Below are 20,398 nucleotides of genomic sequence, written 5' to 3'. Positions count from 1 at the left end.
TGAGCGCGGTATGCGACGAGCACAGGGGCACGGGCACACTGTTGTGTTGGTCGCGTCGTGCCCGTGCTCGCTGCGGCAAGCTCCAGCGTCGGCGAGCGCCAGGGTGCAGTTAAGGGTGCTCAAATGAAGATGGTGGCACGGTTTGGCACGGTTTTGCAGCGACGGTAGCGAGCACGCGTGAAACAGAGGCGTTGGCGCAACGCAAAGCGCGTCGGATGCATGCCAGCCACCTTGGAAGAACGTGGTCACCGCGTGAACTATGGCATTAGGGTGAGCTAAGCCCAAACAACATGTCTGGCAGCTAGTCCTTAGTAGTTTTAGTTCTTATGCACGCTTGGATGAGTCATAGGTGCACTGTGGGAGTGGTTATCTTCCTAGCAAGTTTCTAGATAGAAACTTGTGAGCTTAACTGAGAAAAATCTAGCAAGAGTTAAGGGTTGTGCTTTGGGGTGAAGTGATCTCTTAGGAAGGTAATCAAGCTCAAAAAAGATCAGCCCCAAAAGATCAAGCAAAAATATACTTGTTGTACAAAGTGATCATTCTGTCCAGAACAGAAATGATTTTCTGTAGCAAAAATATTACAAAAAGTTATGCAATATTTTTGCTCAGGAAGGTGCCCTAGGGTTCAAAGAATATTTGTGAATTTATGTAGGATTTTTGGAGAAAGAAATCTAGGGGTTGCTTTGGAGCTTTCTTCTCTGAAGTGATTTTCAGGGAGGAAAATGAATTTTTTTTCTTTTATGAAAAATATCCATAGGGCTTTTGTTAGGGTTTTTCAGAGAAGAGAATGTGAAATAGAGGTGGATGGGTCACTTGGGTGAAAATAAAGGGTATGCCCAAGTGTTCAAGTCCATTTGAATTGATCCAAAATACCAAGTCCAAAGCAAAGGCAACTAAAAGTTCGGAAAAAGAGAGAAGGCAAAAACGAGGCTGTCACAAACCACTAGGTGGTTGGCTGCTCCAAGAGAAACTGACACTTTTCATTGAGAGCATCCCATCCTCCGAGGACTTTTAGCGAAAATCATCGAGTCAGGGAAAACCCAAACCCAAACACCTACAACCCAAAGTGGTTGAGCATCACTGAAGAGATTGTTCCTGTGTGGAACCGACGCTTGTTACCTTTGACGACTGTGTATCCTCCAGACGGTTAGGCATCATGGTCTGAGCACCCAAGAGGAATTGTGGATTGCCGAGTGACCAAGTATGTGAAGGTTTGGAAGTCACCTGAAGACTTACCACGAGTGATTGGGCGAGGTCTGTGTGACTTTAGCTCAAGGAGAATACGGTGAGGACTGTGTGTCCAGGACTATGCGTCCTCGGGTTTAAATACCCAGCCGCTCCAACCAGACGTACAACTATCACATTAGTTGGAACTGGTCTACCATATCATTGTCTTCACCAAGCCAACTGGTTCTATTTTCTCAACCCTTTCATTTCCTCATTCATGTGTTGATGAACCTGAGCATTACTGTTTGAAGACATTGACTAAAGACTTTCTCTATTTCCTCAATCCTATTTCTTCAGTCACATAGTCTTCAGCCTGCTTATCCTGTTTTCACGCTATCTGTACTCTATGCTTGTTTTCATTTCATCATGATGACTATGATGTTGGTCTATTCTTTTTATACCTGAGTACTTATTCGCTGCTAGTGTGTCATTGCTTAGGAATTTCTTCACCTAGAAATTCCTCAGTGATGAATTTGTAAAAATCGCCTATTCAGCCCCCCCCCCCTCTAGTCGATATAACGCACTTTCAGGGCTACTGGGGGAGTCCTGGACTAAGGGGTCCTCGGGCGTCCGGTCTATTCAATGTGGGTCGGACTAATGGGTTGTCAAGATACAAGGAAGAAGACCACCTCTCGTGTCCGGTTGGGACTCCCGTATGCGTGAATGGCAAGTTTAGGTGTCTGGATATACTATTTCCTTTCTGTAAAACCAACTTTGTACAACCCTAGGCCTCTCCGGTATCTATATAAACCAGAGGGTTTTAGACCGGAGGCAGGATCATAACATTGATAGGCTAGCCAGGTTAGAGTTTAGCCATTACGATCTCGAGGTAGATTAACTCTTGTAACCCCTATACCCATCGAATATAATCAAGCAGGAGTAGGGTTTTACCTCCATTAAGAGGGCCCGAACCTGGGTAAACATTGTGCCCCTTTGATCATTGTTACCATCGATCCTCATACATACAGCTTGGGCCTATTGGAAATATGCCCTAGAGGCAATAATAAAAGGGATTATTATTATATTTCATTGTTCATGATAATTGTCTTTTGTTCATGCTATAATTTTATTATCCGGAAATCGTAATACACGTGTGAATACATAGGCCACAATACGTCCCTAGTAAGCCTCTAGTTGACTAGCTCGTTGGTCAACAGATAGTCATGGTTTCCTGACTATGGACATTAGATGTCGTTGACAACGGGATCACATCATTAGGAGAATGATGTGATGGACAAGACCCAATCCTAAGCATAGCACAAGATCATGTAGTTCGTTTTGCTAGAGCTTTTACAATGTTAAGTATCTTTTCCTTAGACCATGAGATCGTGTAACTCCCGGATACCGTAGGAGTGCCTTGGGTGTACCAAACGTCACAACGTAACTGGGTGACTATAAAGGTGCACTACAGGTATCTCCGAAAGTGTCTGTTGGGTTGACACGGATCGAGACTGGGATTTGTCACTCCGTATAACGGAGAGGTATCACTGGGCCGACTCGGTAGTGCATCATCATAATGAGCTCAAAGTGACCAAGTGTCTGGTCACGGGATCATGCATTACGGTACGAGTAAAGTGACTTATCGGTAACGAGATTGAACGAGGTATTGGGATACCGACGATCGAATCTCGGGCAAGTAACATACCGTCTGACAAAGGGAATAGTATACGGGGTTGCTTGAATCCTCGACATCGTGGTTCATCCGATGAGATCATCAAGGAGTATGTGGGAGCCAACATGGGTATCCATATCCCGCTGTTGGTTATTGGCCGGAGAGCCGTCTCGGTCATGTCTGCATGTCTCCCGAACCCGTAGGGTCTACACACTTAAGGTTCGGTGACGCTAGGGTTGTATGAATATGAGTATGCAGCAAACCGAATGTTGTTCGGAGTCCCGGATGAGATCCCAGACATCCCGAGGAGTTCCGGAATGGTCCGGAGGTAAAGAATTATATATAGGAAATGATGTTTTGGCCATCGGGAAAGTTCCGGGGTCACCCGGTATTGTACCGGGACCACCGGAAGGGTCCCGGGGGTCCACCGGGTGGGGCCACCTGTCCCGGAGGGCCCAGTGGGCTGAATTGGGAGGGGAACCAGCCCCTAGTGGGCTGGTGCCCCCCCCCCCGGGCCCACCTGCGCCTAGGGTTGAAACCCTAGGTGGGGGCGCGCCCCACTTGCCTTGGGGGGCACTCCACCCCCCCCCCCCCGGCCGCCGCCCCCCTTGGGAGATTAGATCTCCCAGGGCCGGCGCCCCCCTGGGGGCCTATATAAAGGAGGGTGGAGGGAGGGCAGCTGCACCCTGTGTCTTGGCGCCTCCCTCCCCCTGCTACACCTCTTCCTCCTCCCGCAGCAGCTTGGCGAAGCCCTGCCGGAGTCCTGTTGCATCCACCACCACGCCGTTGTGCTGCTGGATCTTCATCAACCTCTCCTTCCCCCTTGCTGGATCAAGACGGAGGAGACGTCACGCTGACCGTACATGTGTTGAACGCGGAGGTGCCGTCCGTTCGGCGCTAGGATCTCCGGTGATAGGATCACGACGAGAACGACTACCTCAACCCCGTTCTCTTGAACGCTTCCGCACGCGATCTACAAAGTGGTATGTAGATGCATCTCTCTCCTTTCACTCGTTGCTTAGATGAACTCATAGATGGATCTTGGTGAAACCGTAGGAAAATTTTTTATTTTCTACAACGTTCCCCAACAGTGGCATCATGAGTCAGGTCTATGCGTAGTTCTCTATTGCACGAGTAGAACACAATTTTGTTGTGGGCGTAGATCTTGTCAAGTTGCTTGCCGCTACTAGTCTTATTTTGCTTCAGCGGTATTGTGGGATGAAGTGGCCCGGACCGACCTTACATGTACGCTTACGTGAGACAGGTTCCACCGACTGACATGCACTAGTTGCATAAGGTGGCTAGCGGGTGTCTGTCTCTCCCGCTTTAGTTGGAGCGGATTCGACGAAAAGGGTCCTTATGAAGGGTAAATAGAAGTTGACAAAATCACGTTGTGGTTATTCGTAGGTAAGAAAACGTTCTTGCTAGAACCCAATTGCAGCCACGTAAAAGATGCAACAACAATTAGAGGATGTCTAACTTGTTTTTGCAGCAATTGTCATGTGATGTGATATGTCCAGAAGTTGTGATGAATGATGAATGATATATTGTGATGTATGAGATCATGTTCTTGTAATAGGAATCACAACTTGCAGGTCAATGAGTATGACAACCGGCAGGAGCCATAGGAGTTGTCTTTATTTTTTGTATGACCTACGTGTCATTGAAGAACGCCATGTAAATTACTTTACTTTATTGCTAAACGCGTTAGCCATAGAAGTAGAAGTAGTCGTTGGCGTGACAACTTCATGAAGACACGATGATGGAGATCATGATGATGGAGATCATGGTGTCATGCCGGTGACGAAGATGATCATGGAGCCCCAAAGATGGAGATCAAAGGAGCTATATGATATTGGCCATATCATGTCACTATTATATAACTGCATGTGATGTTTATTATGTTTATGCATCTTGTTTACTTAGAACGACGGTAGTAAATAAGATGATCCCTTATAATAATTTCAAGAAAGTGTTCCCCCTAACTGTGCGCCGTTGCTAAAGTTCGTCGTTTCGAAGCACCACGTGATGACCAGGTGTGATAGATCCTTACGTTCACATACAACGGGTGTAAGACAGTTTTACACATGCATAAACACTTAGGGTTAACTTGATGAGCCTAGCATGTACAGACATGGCCTCGGAACACAAGAGACCGAAAGGTCGAACATGAGTCGTATGGAAGATACGATCAACATGGAGATGTTCACCGATGATGGCTAGTCCGTCTCACGTGATGATCGGACACGACCTAGTCGACTCGGATCGTGTAACACTTAGATGACTAGAGGGATGTCAATATGAGTGGGAGTTCATTAAATAATTTGATTAGATGAACTTAATTATCATGAACTTAGTCTAAAGTCTTTGCAAAATATATCTTGTAGATCAAATGGCCAACGCTCATGTCAACATGAACTTCAATGCGTTCCTAGAGAAAACCAAGCTGAAAGATGATGGCAACAACTATTCGGACTGGGTCCGAAACCTGAGGATCATCCTCATAGCAGCCAAGAAAGAGTATGTCCTAGAAGCACCGCTAGGTGAAGCACCCATCCCAGAGAACCAAGATGTTATGAACGCTTGGCAGTCACGTGCTGATGATTACTCCCTTGTTCAGTGCGGCATGCTTTACAGCTTAGAACCGGGGCTCCAAAAGTGTTTTGAGTGACACGGAGCATATGAGATGTTCGAGGAGCTGAAATGGTTTTTCAAGCTCATGCCCGGGTCGAGAGATATGAAGTCTCCGACAAGTTCTATAGTTGTAAGATGGAGGAAAACAGTTCTGTCAGTGAGCACATACTCAAAATGTCTACGTTGCACAACCGCCTGTCCCAGCTGGAGATCAACCTCCCGGATGAGGCGGTCATTGACAGAATCCTTCAGTCGCTCCCACCAAGCTACAAGAGCTTTGTGCTGAACTACAATATGCAGGGGATGGTGAAGACCTTTCCTGAAGTATTTTCAATGCTGAAGTCAGCAGAGGTTGAAATCAAGAAAGAACATCAAGTGTTGATGGTCAATAAGACCACTAAGTTCAAGAAGGGCAAGGGTAAGAAGAACTTCAAGAAGGACGGCAAAGATGTTGCCGCGCCCGGTAAGCCAGTTGCCGGGAAGAAGTCAAAGAATGGACCCAAGCCTGAGACTAAGTGCTTTTATTGCAAAGGGAAGGGTCACTGGAAGCGGAACTGCCCCAAATACTTAGCGGACAAGAAGGCCGGCAACACTAAAGGTATATGTGATATACATGTAATTGATGTGTACCTTACCAGTACTCGTAGTAACTCCTGGGTATTTGATGCTCATATTTGTAACTCACAGCAGGAGCTGTGGAATAAGCAGAGACTGGCGAAGGACGAGGTGACGATGCGCGTCGGGAATGGTTTCAAGGTCGATGTGATCGCCGTCGGCACGCTACCTCTACATTTACCCACGGGATTAGTTATGAACCTCAATAATTGTTATTTAGTGCCAAGTTTGAGCATGAACATTGTATATGGATCTCGTTTAATACAAGATGGCTACTCATTTAAATCCGAGAATAATGGTTGTTCTATTTATATGAGAGATATGTTTTATGGTCATGCCCCGATGGTCAATGGTTTACTCTTAATGAATCTTGAACGTAATGTTACACATATTCATAGTGTGAATACCAAAAGATGTAAAGTTGATAACGATAGTCCCACATACTTGTGGCACTGCCGCCTTGGTCACATTGGTGTCAAGCGCATGAAGAAGCTCCATGTTGATGGACTTTTAGAGTCTCTCGATTATGAATCATTTGACACATGCGAACCATGCCTCATGGGCAAAATGACCAAGACCCCGTTCTCCGGAACAATGGAGCGAGCAACCAACTTATTGGAAATCATACATACTGATGTGTGTGGTCCAATGAGCGTTGAGGCTCGCGGAGGATATCGTTATGTTCTCACTCTCACTGATGACTTGAGTAGATATGGGTATGTCTACTTGATGAAACACAAGTCTGAGACCTTTGAAAAGTTTAAGGAATTTCAGAATGAGGTAGAGAATCAACGTGAACGAAAGATAAAATTCTTACGATCAGATCGTGGAGGAGAATATTTAAGTCACGAATTTGGTACACACTTAAGAAAATGTGGAATCGTTTCACAACTCACGCCGTCTGGAACACCTCAGCGTAACTGTGTGTCCGAACATCGTAATCGCACTCTATTAGATATGGTGTGATCTATGATGTCTCTTACCGATTTACCGCTATCATTTTGGGGATACGCTCTAGAGACAGCTACATTCACTTTAAATAGGGCACCGTCTAAATCCGTTGAGATGACACCGTATGAATTATGGTTTGGGAAGAAACCTAAGCTGTCATTTCTAAAAGTTTGCGGATGCGATGCTTATGTCAAGAAACTTCAACCTGAAAAGCTCGAACCCAAGTCGGAAAAATGTGTCTTCATAGGATACCCTAAGGAAACCATTGGGTATACCTTCTACCTTAGATCTGAAGGCAAGATCTTTGTTGCCAAGAACGGATCCTTTCTGGAAAAGGAGTTTCTCTCGAAAGGAGTAAGTGGGAGGAAAGTAGAACTCGATGAAGTACTACCTCTTGAACCGGAAAGTAGTGCAGCTCAGGAAAATGTTCCTATGGTGCCTACACCGACTGGAGAGGAAATTAATGATGATGATCAAGGTACTTCGGATCAAGTTGCTACTGAACTTCGTAGGTCCACAAGGACACGTTCCACACCAGAGTGGTATGGCAACCCTGTCCTGGAAATCATGTTGTTAGACAACGGTGAACCTTCGAACTATGAAGAAGCGATGGCGGGCCCAGATTCCAACAAATGGCTAGAAGCCATGCAATCCGAGATAGAATCCATGTATGAAAACAAAGTATGGACTTTGACTGACTTGCCCGATGATCGGCGAGCGATAGAAAACAAATGGATCTTTAAGAAGAAGACAGACGCAGATGGTAATGTCACCATCTAAAAAGCTCGACTTGTCGCTAAGGGTTATCGGTAAGTTCAAGGGATTGACTATGATGAGACTTTCTCTCCCGTAGCGAAGCTTAAGTCCATCAGAATCATGTTAGCAATTGCCGCGTACTATGATTCTGAGATATGGCAGATGGACGTCAAAACGGCATTCCTTAACGGTTATCTTAAGGAAGAGCTGTATATGATGCAGACGGAAGGTTTTGTCGATCCTAAGAATTCTAACAAAGTATGCAAGCTCCAGCGATCCATTTATGGGCTGGTGCGAGCATCTCGGAGTTGGAACATTCGCTTTGATGAGATGATCAAAGCATTTGGGTTTATGCAGACTTATGGAGAAGCCCGCGTTTACAAGAAAGTGAGTGGGAGCTCTGTAGCATTTCTCATATTATATGTAGATGACATACTTTTGATGGGAAATGATATAGAATTCTTGGACATCATTAAGGCCTACTTGAATAAGTGTTTTTCAATGAAGGACCTTGGAGAAGCTGCTTACATATTAGGCATCAAAATCTATAGGGATAGATCGAGACGCCTCATAGGTCTTTCACAAAGCACATACCTTGATAAGATTTTGAAGAAGTTCAAAATGGATCAGTCCAAGAAAGGGTTCTTGCCTGTATTGCAAGGTGTGAGATTGAGCTCGGCTCAATGCCCGGCCACGGAAAAAGATAAAGAAGAGATGAGCGTCATCCCCTATGCCTCAGCCATAGGATCTATTATGTATGCCATGTTGTGTACCAGACCTGATGTAAACCTTGTCGTAAGTTTGGTAGGAAGGTATCAAAGTAATCCCGGCAAGGAACACTGGACAGCGGTCAAGAATATCCTGAAGTACCTGAAAAGGACAAAGGACATGTTTCTCGTTTATGGAGGTGACGAAGAGCTCGTCGTAAAGGGTTGCGTCGACGCTAGCTTCGACACAGATCTGGATGACTCTAAGTCACAAATCGGATATGTGTATATGTTGAATGGTGGGGCAGTAAGCTGGTGCAGCTGCAAGCAGAGCGTCGTGGCGGGATCTACATGTGAAGCGGAGTACATGGCAGCCTCGGAGGCAGCGCATGAAGCAATCTGGGTGAAGGAGTTCATCACCGACCTAGGAGTCATACCCAATGCGTCGGGGCCGATCAAACTCTTCTGTGACAACACTGGAGCTATTGCCCTTGCCAACGAGCCCAGGTTTCACAAGAAGACCAGGCACATCAAGCGTCGTTTCAACTCCATCCGTGAAAATGTTCAAGATGGAGACATAGATATTTGCAAAGTACATACGGATCTGAATGTCGCAGATCTGTTGACTAAACCTCTTCCGCGAGCAAAACATGATCAACATTAGAACTCTATGGGTGTTCGATTCATCACAATGTAACTAGATTATTGACTCTAGTGCAAGTGGGAGACTGTTGGAAATATGCCCTAGAGGCAATAATAAAAGGGATTATTATTATATTTCTTTGTTCATGATAATTGTCTTTTATTCATGCTATAATTGTATTATCTGGAAATCGTAATACACGTGTGAATACATAGACCACAATACGTCCCTAGTAAGCCTCTAGTTGACTAGCTCGTTGGTCAACAGATAGTCATGGTTTCCTGACTATGGACATTAGATGTCGTTGACAACGGGATCACATCATTAGGAGAATGATGTGATGGACAAGACCCAATCCTAAGCATAGCACAAGATCGTGTAGTTCGTTTTGCTAGAGCTTTTACAATGTCAAGTATCTTTTCCTTAGACCATGAGATCGTGTAACTCCCGGATACCGTAGGAGTGCCTTGGGTGTACCAAACGTCACAACGTAACTGGGTGACTATAAAGGTGCACTACAGGTATCTCCGAAAGTGTCTGTTGGGTTGACACGGATCGAGACTGGGATTTGTCACTCTGTATAACGGAGAGGTATCACTGGGCCCACTTGGTAGTGCATCATCATAATGAGCTCAAAGTGACCAAGTGTCTGGTCACGGGATCATGCATTACGGTACGAGTAAACTGACTTGCCGGTAACGAGATTGAATGAGGTATTGGGATACCGATGATCGAATCTCAGGCAAGTAACATACCGTCTGACAAAGGGAATAGTATACGGGGTTGCTTGAATCCTCGACATCGTGGTTCATCCGATGAGATCATCGAGGAGTATGTGGGAGCCAACATGGGTATCCAGATCCCACTGTTGGTTATTGGCCGGAGAGCCGTCTCGGTCATGTCTGCATGTCTCCCGAACCCGTAGGGTCTACACACTTAAGGTTCGGTGATGCTAGGGTTGTATGAATATGAGTATGCAGCAAACCGAATGTTGTTCGGAGTCCCGAATGAGATCCCGGACGTCACGAGGAGTTCCGGAATGGTCCGAAGGTAAACATTTATATATAGGAAATGCTGTTTCGGCCATCGGGAAAGTTTCGGGGTCACCCGGTATTGTACCGGGACCACCGGAAGGGTCCCGGGGGTCCACCGGGTGGGGACACCTATCCCGGAGGGCCCCGTGGGCTGAAGTGGGAGGGGAACCAGCCCCTAGTGGCTGGGGCGCGCCGCACTTGCCTTGGGGGCACTCCACCCCCCTGGCCACCGCCCCCCTTGGGAGATTAGATCTCCTAGGGACGGCGCCCCCCCACCTGGGGGCCTATATAAAGGAGGGGGAGGGAGGGCAGCCGCACCCTATGTCTTGGCGCCTCCCTCCCCCTGCTACACCTCTTCCTCCTCCCACAGCAGCTTGGTGAAGCCCTGCCGGAGTCCTGCTGCATCCACCACCACGCCGTTGTGCTGCTGGATCTTCATCAACCTCTCCTTCCCCCTTGCTGGATCAAGACGGAGGAGACGTCACGCTGACCGTACGTGTGTTGAACGCGGAGGTGCCGTCCGTTCGGCGCTAGGATCTTCGGTGATAGGATCACGATGAGAACGACTACCTCAACCCCGTTCTCTTGAATGCTTCCGCACGCGATCTACAAAGTGGTATGTAGATGCATCTCTCTCCTTTCACCCGTTGCTTAGATGAACTCATAGATGGATCTTGGTGAAACCGTAGGGAGTTTTTTTATTTTCTGCAACGTTCCCCAACAGGGCCCTCCTACCCGAGATCTGCCGGTTTTGACACCGACACCCCCCCCCCCCCCGGCAAAGATATGGGCCTAATGGGCCAAGAGGGGAAACACAGCAGCCAGCAGGGGCTGTTGTGCCCCCCATATGGGCCACACCTGAGGGGATGGAAAGAGGGAAAGAGAGAAAGGAAGGGGGGATTTGGCCTCCCCCTTCCTTCCCTCCTCCCTTGTCCTTCCCTTCCCCTTCGGTGAATAAGGACGGGGGAAGGCCGGATTGGGGGAGGCGCCCAAGTAGGATTCCTCCTACTTGGGGCTCCCCCTACTGCACCCTTCCCTCTCCCTCCTATATATACATGGGGAGGGGGCGCGTAGAGCACACAACAACTTATGTTAGCCGTGTGCGGTGCCCCCTCCACAGATTACACCCTCGGTCATATTCTCACGGTCTTAGGCGAAGCCCTGCGCGGATAACTTCACCATCACCGTCACCACGTCGTCGCATTGACAAAACTCATCTACTTCCTCGACACTTTGCTGGATCAAGAGTTTGAGGGACGTCATCGAGCCAAACATGTGCAGAACTCGGAGGTGTCGTACGTTTGGTTCTTGATCGGTTGGAACAAGAAGGAGTTCGACTACATCAACCGCGTTGTCAAACGCTTCCGCTTTTGGTCTACGAGGGTACGTAGACACACTCTCCCCCTCTCCTTGCTATGCATCTCCTAGATAGATCTTGCGTGAGCGTAGGAATTTTTTTGAAGTTGTATGCTATGTTTACCAACAATAACATGACAAAAATGACATCTCTCATTAATTCAGAAGTTGTGTCTACGATGATGAGCTAGTCTTAGAGGTGTCATGATCAGGAAAACAAGGATTACGGGTATTTCCACACATGTATTAGACCACTCATGATCAGGAAAACAAGATCATCATCATAGACACAACTTCTGAATTACTGAGAGATGTCATCATAGACATATCTACAGCCGGGCGCCCCAAGCCCACCTCAAAAGCTTGGTCGGACGGCCCGCTCACTGACCGCTCACAAAAATCCAACCCAAACGGGCACTTAAACGAGCCTCAAATGCATGGTCTTACCGGCACCCCTCATATCCAGCCCAAATATGGGGCGGATATGGGGGCGCCCGTGCGCGTTCGCCACGTTAGACCCAGCAGCCCTACCCCACCAGAGTTTGCACCAAATCCACCAAGCCCTTCCTCCTCCTCCCACCGCGCCTTTCTACCTTTCCCGTGCTCGAGCCCTCCTCGTCCTCCACCCTTGCTTCCCATCCTCACCATCGGTCCCGATCCACCACCCTAGATGCCATCCAGCCTGTCCCTGACAGCCATGATGGAAACTGCACCCGCCTCGTTCGTTGGTGTCCCTTCCTCAGTTCCATCGTGCAAAGCAGAGAACGTCGCCCGGAAGATGCGGCGACACCGAGAGAGAAAGAGAGAGAGAGGGAAGAGGCGGCGGCGGTGCAGGGAGGTGCGAATATGGACGAGCAGCTATCCCCTTTCCCCCCGCCACGCCCGAAACCCCGCACCCCTTCCATCCATCCGTCGATGCGGACTACGCGATCAGATCACTTTGGGACAGAGGAGGATCCGAACACCGGTTGGACGATTCCGGAGAGCTTTCCGCCCATGCAGATGCCGGCGGTGGACGTATGTCACTCGCCGCAACTCGTTCTGGCGCAGATGAGCACGGGCATCGGCGGCACCTAGGCTATCCATGACCTGTTTGACGGAATGACTGAACAAGAGTCGGCATGTTTTTGTTGCTCATGTCCAATCAAAGTTGCATATGGCATGTTCAATGGTTTGCATAGACCGCTAGTTCATTTCAGACATGATGAATGCTTGCAAACGATGATCGTCTAGGAGGCGTTCATGTCGAACATGATCAATGATAATGAAGGTCTGATCCCAATGGTGTGCCAATTGGGGCCACCGCATTTGAAGTTGGGACAACATCCGATCCCAATCTGAGCAAGAAGAAGAAGAAGGGGAAGACGACGAAGGCAAGAGGTTTGGCATTCTCAACTTTTGAGGACATCTTATTGGTCAAAGCTTGGTTGGCCACAAATTTTAACAATGGGTCCAATTATGCGGCACTGAGCAAAAGGAAACAAGTATTCGGAGAAGATTTGTAAGGTGTATCATGAACAAAAGAAATATGTGGAGCGGCATCCTATCGTGACCAACCGCAATGTGGCATCTCTGCCATATCGATGGGGGTTGATTCAAGGGAAGTGATCAAGTGTGTCGGCTACTACTCACAAGTGACCAAACACCCTCAAAGTGGGATGGGAGTAGCTCAATTGCTTCATCTTGTCATCATTTGCATATGCTTCTTGTGTTTGCATTCTCGTGCTTATACATATGTTGTTTGCTAGACGACGGTGGCAGCCACTTTGTATCACGAGACAGAGAAGAAGCCATTTGATATTAGCCATTGTTGGATCATATTGAATGGAGTGACAAAGTGAACACAACTTGTGGCCGATCTCAAGGCCGTCAAGAAGAGGAATGATGGCTCAAGCTTGCACCAATCAATTGGGTTGGATGATGAAGAGGACGATGTTGTTGTCGAGAATGGAAGAGCCACCATGCCAAAGGATAACCATCAAGTCAAGGGAAATAAGTGGGAGAAGGTAAGGGCCTCTCGTGACGCAGCGGCTACAAAATGTCGTCCATATGGACGGGCATTTTTCGGCAAGGTAGAACAAGAAAGAGGAGAGGTACAAGCTCATGTTTGATGCGCAAAAGAAGAGGATGGGCTGGGACCGGAAGAGGGCGAAGAAGATGTTGAAAATTGAGAAGGAGAAGATCGAGTTGGAGAAGCAAGAGGCGTTGATCAAATATGAACTCGAGAAGGCCAAGACATTTGGAGAGATTGAGGTTGAGAAGGAAAGGTTGCAACTCGCACGGGATGCAGGGGATGTGAAGACCATGTTAGTGGACGAAACCCTTTTGGATGAGTATGCAAAGAAGTGGCTTGGGGATAATAAGGAGATAAACGAGCGTAGGGAGTATGAGGCGGTGAGAGCGGCGGCGGCAACAGAGCATGCGGCAAGGATGCTTGTGGAGTAGGCAGTCTGGATGCATGCGGAGCAAGATGCTAGCATGGCCTTGGAGCAGGCGGCATTGGTGGTGTCTGACAAGTGATCCGGCAAGCAGGCCATCCGTCATGCTCGGACATGAATATAATTTTGACATGTATCTTTTGTTGAACTATGATTGTTTCATTTGTTTCGAATTATTAAATACGGATAATTTGTATCGTATGATTGTCGTGTACGAATTGCATGAATTTGAAGATCGCATTTGTGGTATATGAATTTGTGGGAATACGAGGGGTGAGCGGTTACTGTCCACAAACGCCCCCTGACAAGTCCTCTCAGGATCCACGATTTTGACTGTGCCTAGAGAACTGGATCGATGTAAGGCCACACGTGTTACAGTCCAGGTTTACACAAGTTCCCATAGACGCGCTGCACTGCCCTCCAAAACTTTCAAGTGTGTATAAGTGCCCTACAAAAAGAGATTTCCCACCATCTCACTCCACTCTCTCGAAAGCTGCCCGCGATCCCGATGGAGGCCAGCCATGCCCACTCGCCAACCCTTTCCTCGTCCGAAACCATAATGGCCGCCCTCCTCTCATCAGTTCCCGCCGTGCGGCTCCCTTCGCTCGTCCGGGCGCTTGCCGCGGACGCGCGCCGGCAGCGCGCCCGCCTCGCGTTCCTCCTCCTCTCCCCGCCGCATTTCGCCCGCGCCCTCGCGCGGCTCCGCTCCATGCCTCTCCCAGCCAAGGCCGCGCTGCTCGGCCGCGTGCTCCTTCGCTCATTCCTCATGCTGCTCCCGGCGCTCTCCCCCGACGGCTCCCACCACCTTCTACGCCTCCCGACGCCCGACCTCGACGCCGCGCTCCTGCTCGTGGCCATGTGCGACTCCTACTCACCGGCCGCCTCCTCCGCGTCACCCGTGGACTGGCACGCGCTGCTCGTCGACGACGTGGTGCGCAACGCGCTCTCCATCTCCGGCCTCGGCGGCACGCCCTGGGCCACCGTCGCGCCCTACCTTGACGCGGCCGCCAAGTGCCGCCGGTTCGCGGACGTCGTGTCGGAGGACCGCGCCGTGGCCGGCATCGGCGGCGATGGTAACAAAAACAGCGTGGGGCGCGGAGGTGCGTCGCACGCGACGGTGCTGGCGCTGCCGACCGCGCCCGGGGACGGGACCCCGTGCGCGATCTGCAGGGAGGAGATGGCGCCCGGGCGCGGCGGGGTGTGCGTGCTGCGGCCGTGCGGGCACCGGTTCCACTGGCCGTGCGCGCTGCGGTGGCTGGCGCGCCGCAACACCTGCCCGTGCTGCCGCGCCGAGCTGCCCGCGGAGGACGCGCTCGCCGAGACCCGGCGCCTGTGGCGCGCGGTCGAGAGGATGGCGGGAGACAGCGGCGGCTGTGCGTGACAGCGCCGGCTGGATCAGAGCGCGGGTGGCATACGGGACGTGCGTTTGGACGTGCTCGTGTGTCCCGGTCTCCAGTTGCAAGTACTGGTGTCAGATTCGTGTGGATGGCGACGGCTTTGGTGGGCCCGCGTGCCGAATAATGGTAGTATAGGATTACTGTTAGGTACATAAACAAATGAATGAGATCGAATGTATACTCGTAATTAAGGCTCATCATGCCGTATCATCACAATGCAAATTGTGGGTTTAGTTTTGCAGTTTGTGTTAGCTTTGGTGGATCCGAAGCAGGTTTCGCGGGAGAAGATAGGTATCGTCGTTTTGCAGCCCAATTGCTGCTTTTTAGGCTTCCTGGTGATGATGTTGGCGCCTCGAACAACATGCATCACGGATGTGTGGATTATTGTAAAGATCGTAGTAGTACGCTTACTTTGCTGGAGTAACTGTTGCTGATATGGAAGCCAAATGGTGGTGGATCCAGAAGACAACCCTGGCATTGACAAATGGTGGTAGTCTTGCTGTAAAATAGGTGACTGAAAAGTTCGACGGGTTATATTTTTCAGCCTGATTTGACGACCGAACCGAAAGTGGTTGCTATGATGGTATCTATCGAACACGCAGTAAGTCTAAGATCGCACCTGATACCCCACCATGGTAACATGTACTGTAGTACATTTCCGAAGGTGGATGCGCATATATATGGCATACACCAATTGCTCGATCTGCTACAATATCATCGGGTTAGGCCAACTCCACCGCGCTACCCCAAAAACGACACAAATTTGGCCCTGGAATGGGTCAAAAGTGGACACAAAACGGATAAAAGTCCGTTTGCTCTCGTGTATTGGGCCGCGCGCGGACAGGATAGTGCCGCGCGGTGGAGTTGGCCTTATTCTTAGATGAGATGGCCATGTCGAACTGTCCACCTCATCATGTAGCAAGGCGGGCGGATGGGCATGTCGAAACAGCAAGCAGGGCAGACGGACGCGCGCGGACGCATCTTGTTTCGGGAATCGGCGCTCACTCGATCACGCGGGCAAACTCGTATGTGCATGCACCGGCAATGAGAGAGGCCTAGCTTGACGATGTGCGCGAGTGAGGTGGACGTACGGGCGGCCCGCCTAAACACCGGCGTCGATCGCGTAGGGTGGGGGGAGGAGATTGCCGGGTGGCCGGGTGGGATTGGGACGTCGTTTTCCGCTTCGTTCCTCCTACCCATGCAGTCCGTGTCCCCCTCGTGGATTATCCGCGCGCACCCTCTATGCTCGATCGCAGCATGTGCGTGCGTGCCTGTATATGCCCACCACACAGTTGCAAGATTGTGATCGATCGTTGCGTGTTGATCTGCCAACATTGTACTGCACTACCTTCCCTAAAAAACTGTCATGTAAGCTAAAAAAATGTGATGTGCTCCAAGAAGCTTACCGAGTATCTTTTCGGGTGGGTAGGCACTCGGCACTATATGCATACTATAAGAGGCTATCAGGCGTTTCACCACGCCATTATTCACCCGTGAGATTAACATTTGTTTCATCTAGTTGGTTATCGCGGTCTGTTCTCTGCTGTTTTGTTTTGGTTTTATATATGTGCTGCCTTGTGTTTTATTTATGTTTTGGCGTTGTTATTTTATTCATATATCGTGTTGAGTTGTTGTTTGATACGACATTTGTTTTAAGAGCAGAGTGGATTTTAATGGTGCATGTTATGTTGTCCTTACATGTTTCAACCCCGGTGGGTGTCAGCCGATGTTGGTTGTGTAAGCTTCTTGAGAGCTCCCATTGCATGCTGAGATCGTGGCCTGCTATAACATTCACATGTGTTCCCATGAAGGTCTCGCTCCCTCGGCAAGGCTCCCTACTCCACTCCCTCACTTTCCTTCTTCTTTTCTGATTGCCCCACTGCTAGCTCCAAAAGACAGCTATAACTTTTATTCAAAAAGGTTCATTAAATCAAAAGATGTTCACGAAATTTTAAACAATCTTGATTTAGAAAAATGTCCAAATTTAAACCCACTTTTTCAAAATAATCATGTTTTTTTAAGAAAACTTCAATTTCAAACAAAGTTTTTGACGTTGAAAAATGTTCACAAATTTGAAGACGTTCACAGACTTTAAAAATGTCCATGAATTTAGAATAATTTCATGACTTTTGAAAAATGTTCATGGATTTTTAAAATGATTATGAATTAAAATGTGAAAAATAAAAGGGAGAAAAAGAAATTACCATTTGTTTTCTCTAGCAGGTTATCGCGGTCGGTTGTTTTGGTTTGATTTTATATGTGTTGCCTTGTGTCTTAATTATGTTTTGGTGTTGTTATTTTATTCGTACATCGTGTTGGGTTGTTATTGGATACAACATTTGTTTGGAGATCATAGAGGAGTAAGATGGTGCATATTGTGTTGTCCTTACACGTTTCAGCCCCGGTGTCAGCCGATGGTGGTTGTGTAAGCCTCTTGAGAGCTCCTATTGCATGTTGAGATCATGGAATTGCTCCTATAACATTCACATCGTAGGCCCATGAAGCTCTTACTGTCTTGGCAAGGCTCCCTACTCCACTCGCTCACTTTGCTTCTCTTTTTCTGCTTGCCCCATTGCTAGCTCCAAAAAACAGGTATAACTTTTATCTAAAAGGTTCATTAAATCAAAAGATGTTCACGGTATTTTAAACAATCTTGATTTAGAAAAATGTTCAAATTAAAACCCATTGTTTTCAAAATAATCATGAATTCAAAGAAAAATCTTGGATTTCAAACAAAGTTTCTTATGTTGAAACAATGTTCACAAATTTGAAGATGTTCACAAACTTTAGAAGTGTCCATGAATTTAGAAAAGATTCATGATTTTTGAAAAATGTTCATGAATTAAAATGTGAAAAATAAAAGAGAGAAAAGAAATAAAAAATAAGAAGAAACAAGAAAAGAAGAAAAACATACAAAAAAGAACTATTAGAACTGGTAGAGAAATACGGAAAATAAAGAAAAACAAAAAAATGGCAATACTGCAAGATTGTGATGGATCGTTGCGTGTTGATCTGCCAACATTGTACTGCGCTACCTTCCCTAAAAGACTGTCATGTAAGCTTAAAAAAATGTGATGTGTTCCTAGAAGCTTGCCGAGTATCTTTTCGGGTGGATCGGCACTCGGCACTATATGCATACTATAAGAGGCTATCATGTGTTTCGCCACGACGTTATTCACTCGTGAGATTAACATTTGTTTTCTCTAGCAGGTTATTGCGGTCGGTTGTTTTGTTTTGGTTTTATATGTGTTGCCTTGTGATTTTTAATGTTTTGGCGTTGTTATTTTATTGGTATATAGTGTTGGGTTGTTATTGAATACGACATTTGTTTTGAGATCATAGTGGAGTAAGACGGTGCATATTGTGTTGTCCTCACATGTTTCAGCCCCGGTGTCGCAGATGGTGGTTGTGTAGCCTCTTGAGAGCTCCTATTGCATGCTGAGATCGTAGAATTGCTCCTGTAACATTCACATGGTAGGCCCATGAAGCTCTTACTGTCTTGGCAAGGTTCCCTGCTCCACTCGCTCACTTTGCTTCTTTTTTTCAGCTTGCCCCACTGCTAGCTCCAAAAAACAGCTACAACTTTTATTTGAAAAGGTTTATTAAATAAAAAAATGTTCACACAATTTTAAAAAAATCTTCATTTAGAAAAATATTCAAATTAAAACCCATTCTTCTCAAAATAATCATTAATTTTAGAAAAATCTTTTATTTCAAACAAAGTTTTTGACGTTGAAAAAATGTTCACAAATTTGAAGATGTTCACAGACTTTAAAAGTGTCCATGAATTTAGAAAATTTTCATGATTTTTTAAAAATGTTCATGGAATTTTAAAATGTTCATGAATTAAAATGTGAAAAATAAAAGAGAGAAAAAGAAATGAAAAAGTAGAAGAAGAAACAAGAAAAGAAGAAAAACATGAAAAAAATTCAAAAAGAAGAACTTTAGAATTGGTAGAGAAACAAAGAAAATAAAGAAAAACAAAAAAACAGCAATACTTGCTAGAACCTTCTCAATACCGTGAAAACTATCTGGCACTTTTTTTCTTTTTTATTTTTGCGAAGAAAAGGTAGTTTTATTCAACGGGTATAGAGTTACAGCCAAAAGATCCTCAATACATCGTGGTCCTTGGGGCAACCACGCAAGTGTGGTACGGTCCATGTGACTATAACTTGCCGATCGATCGACCACTCTATTTTAGTTCCTACTAAGTTACTATGGAACAAACTCCTTGACGGTCATCAAAGCTTTCATCTCCCGAACAAGATGTCTATACGTCAAGCGTGCGAGTCCATCATGATAGAAGATGGGTGGAGCTTCCATGGAATCTGACTATATAATTAACGGTGGATTTGTGTGCTGCAATGCAACAGCCATACACTACATAGTTGCATGATTTTGTGCTTCTAGGGTATCATTGCACTGCACAAAAATGAAAGAAAACTAATTCGTTTTCTTTTGAGAAACGAAAGCAGGAATGGACCCGCAAGCTGCCACCTGGGCCAGCCCATTTTGCCCTTAGAAAGGATCTTCTATTTGCCGCCTGCGGATGGCAAATAGGATCCAACCCTAAACGATATAAGTTAGGCAGTACGAAACAAGGCATTTCCTAAATAACACCTTAAGCACCGCTTAAAGGGTAATCGGTACAGGGCGCTGAGGGTCGGACTATATCTTTTCTGTTCTTTTTTCCTGTTTCCATCTGGGATTTCAACTTTTTCTTGTTTCGTTCCTTCTTTCTTTTTTCTTTTCTTTGTTCTCGAAAGTGCACAAACTTTCTCAAATTTGATGATATTTTTTTTATTTTGTGATTTTTTTTCAAAACCGATGCATTTTCTTTCAAATTTGATGAAAATTTTCGTTTTTTTATTTTTCCCAAAATTGACAAACCAAATTCCCTGAACTTCTTTCCAATTTGATGAACTTTTTTAAAATTTGTGATTTTTCTAAAAAGTTTGATGAATTTTTTTAAATTGATGATTTTTTTCAAATGTCTGAACCTTTTTAATAACTAGCACAAATGCCCGT

General features: G+C 46.8%; 1 pseudogene; it reads left to right on the top strand.

Annotated features, from left to right (window-relative positions):
• The first annotated feature begins 14,331 nt into the window (after positions 1-14,331).
• Positions 14,332-15,607, top strand: LOC123092851 (E3 ubiquitin-protein ligase SGR9, amyloplastic-like; annotated as a pseudogene).
• Positions 15,608-20,398: the final 4,791 nt, after the last annotated feature.

The sequence above is a fragment of the Triticum aestivum genome, chromosome 1B (assembly GCF_018294505.1).
Source record: "Triticum aestivum cultivar Chinese Spring chromosome 1B, IWGSC CS RefSeq v2.1, whole genome shotgun sequence".
Classification (NCBI taxonomy): domain Eukaryota; kingdom Viridiplantae; phylum Streptophyta; class Magnoliopsida; order Poales; family Poaceae; genus Triticum; species Triticum aestivum.
The sequence above is the reverse complement of the archived record's forward strand: the minus strand, read 5'-3'. Positions and strand labels throughout refer to the sequence as shown.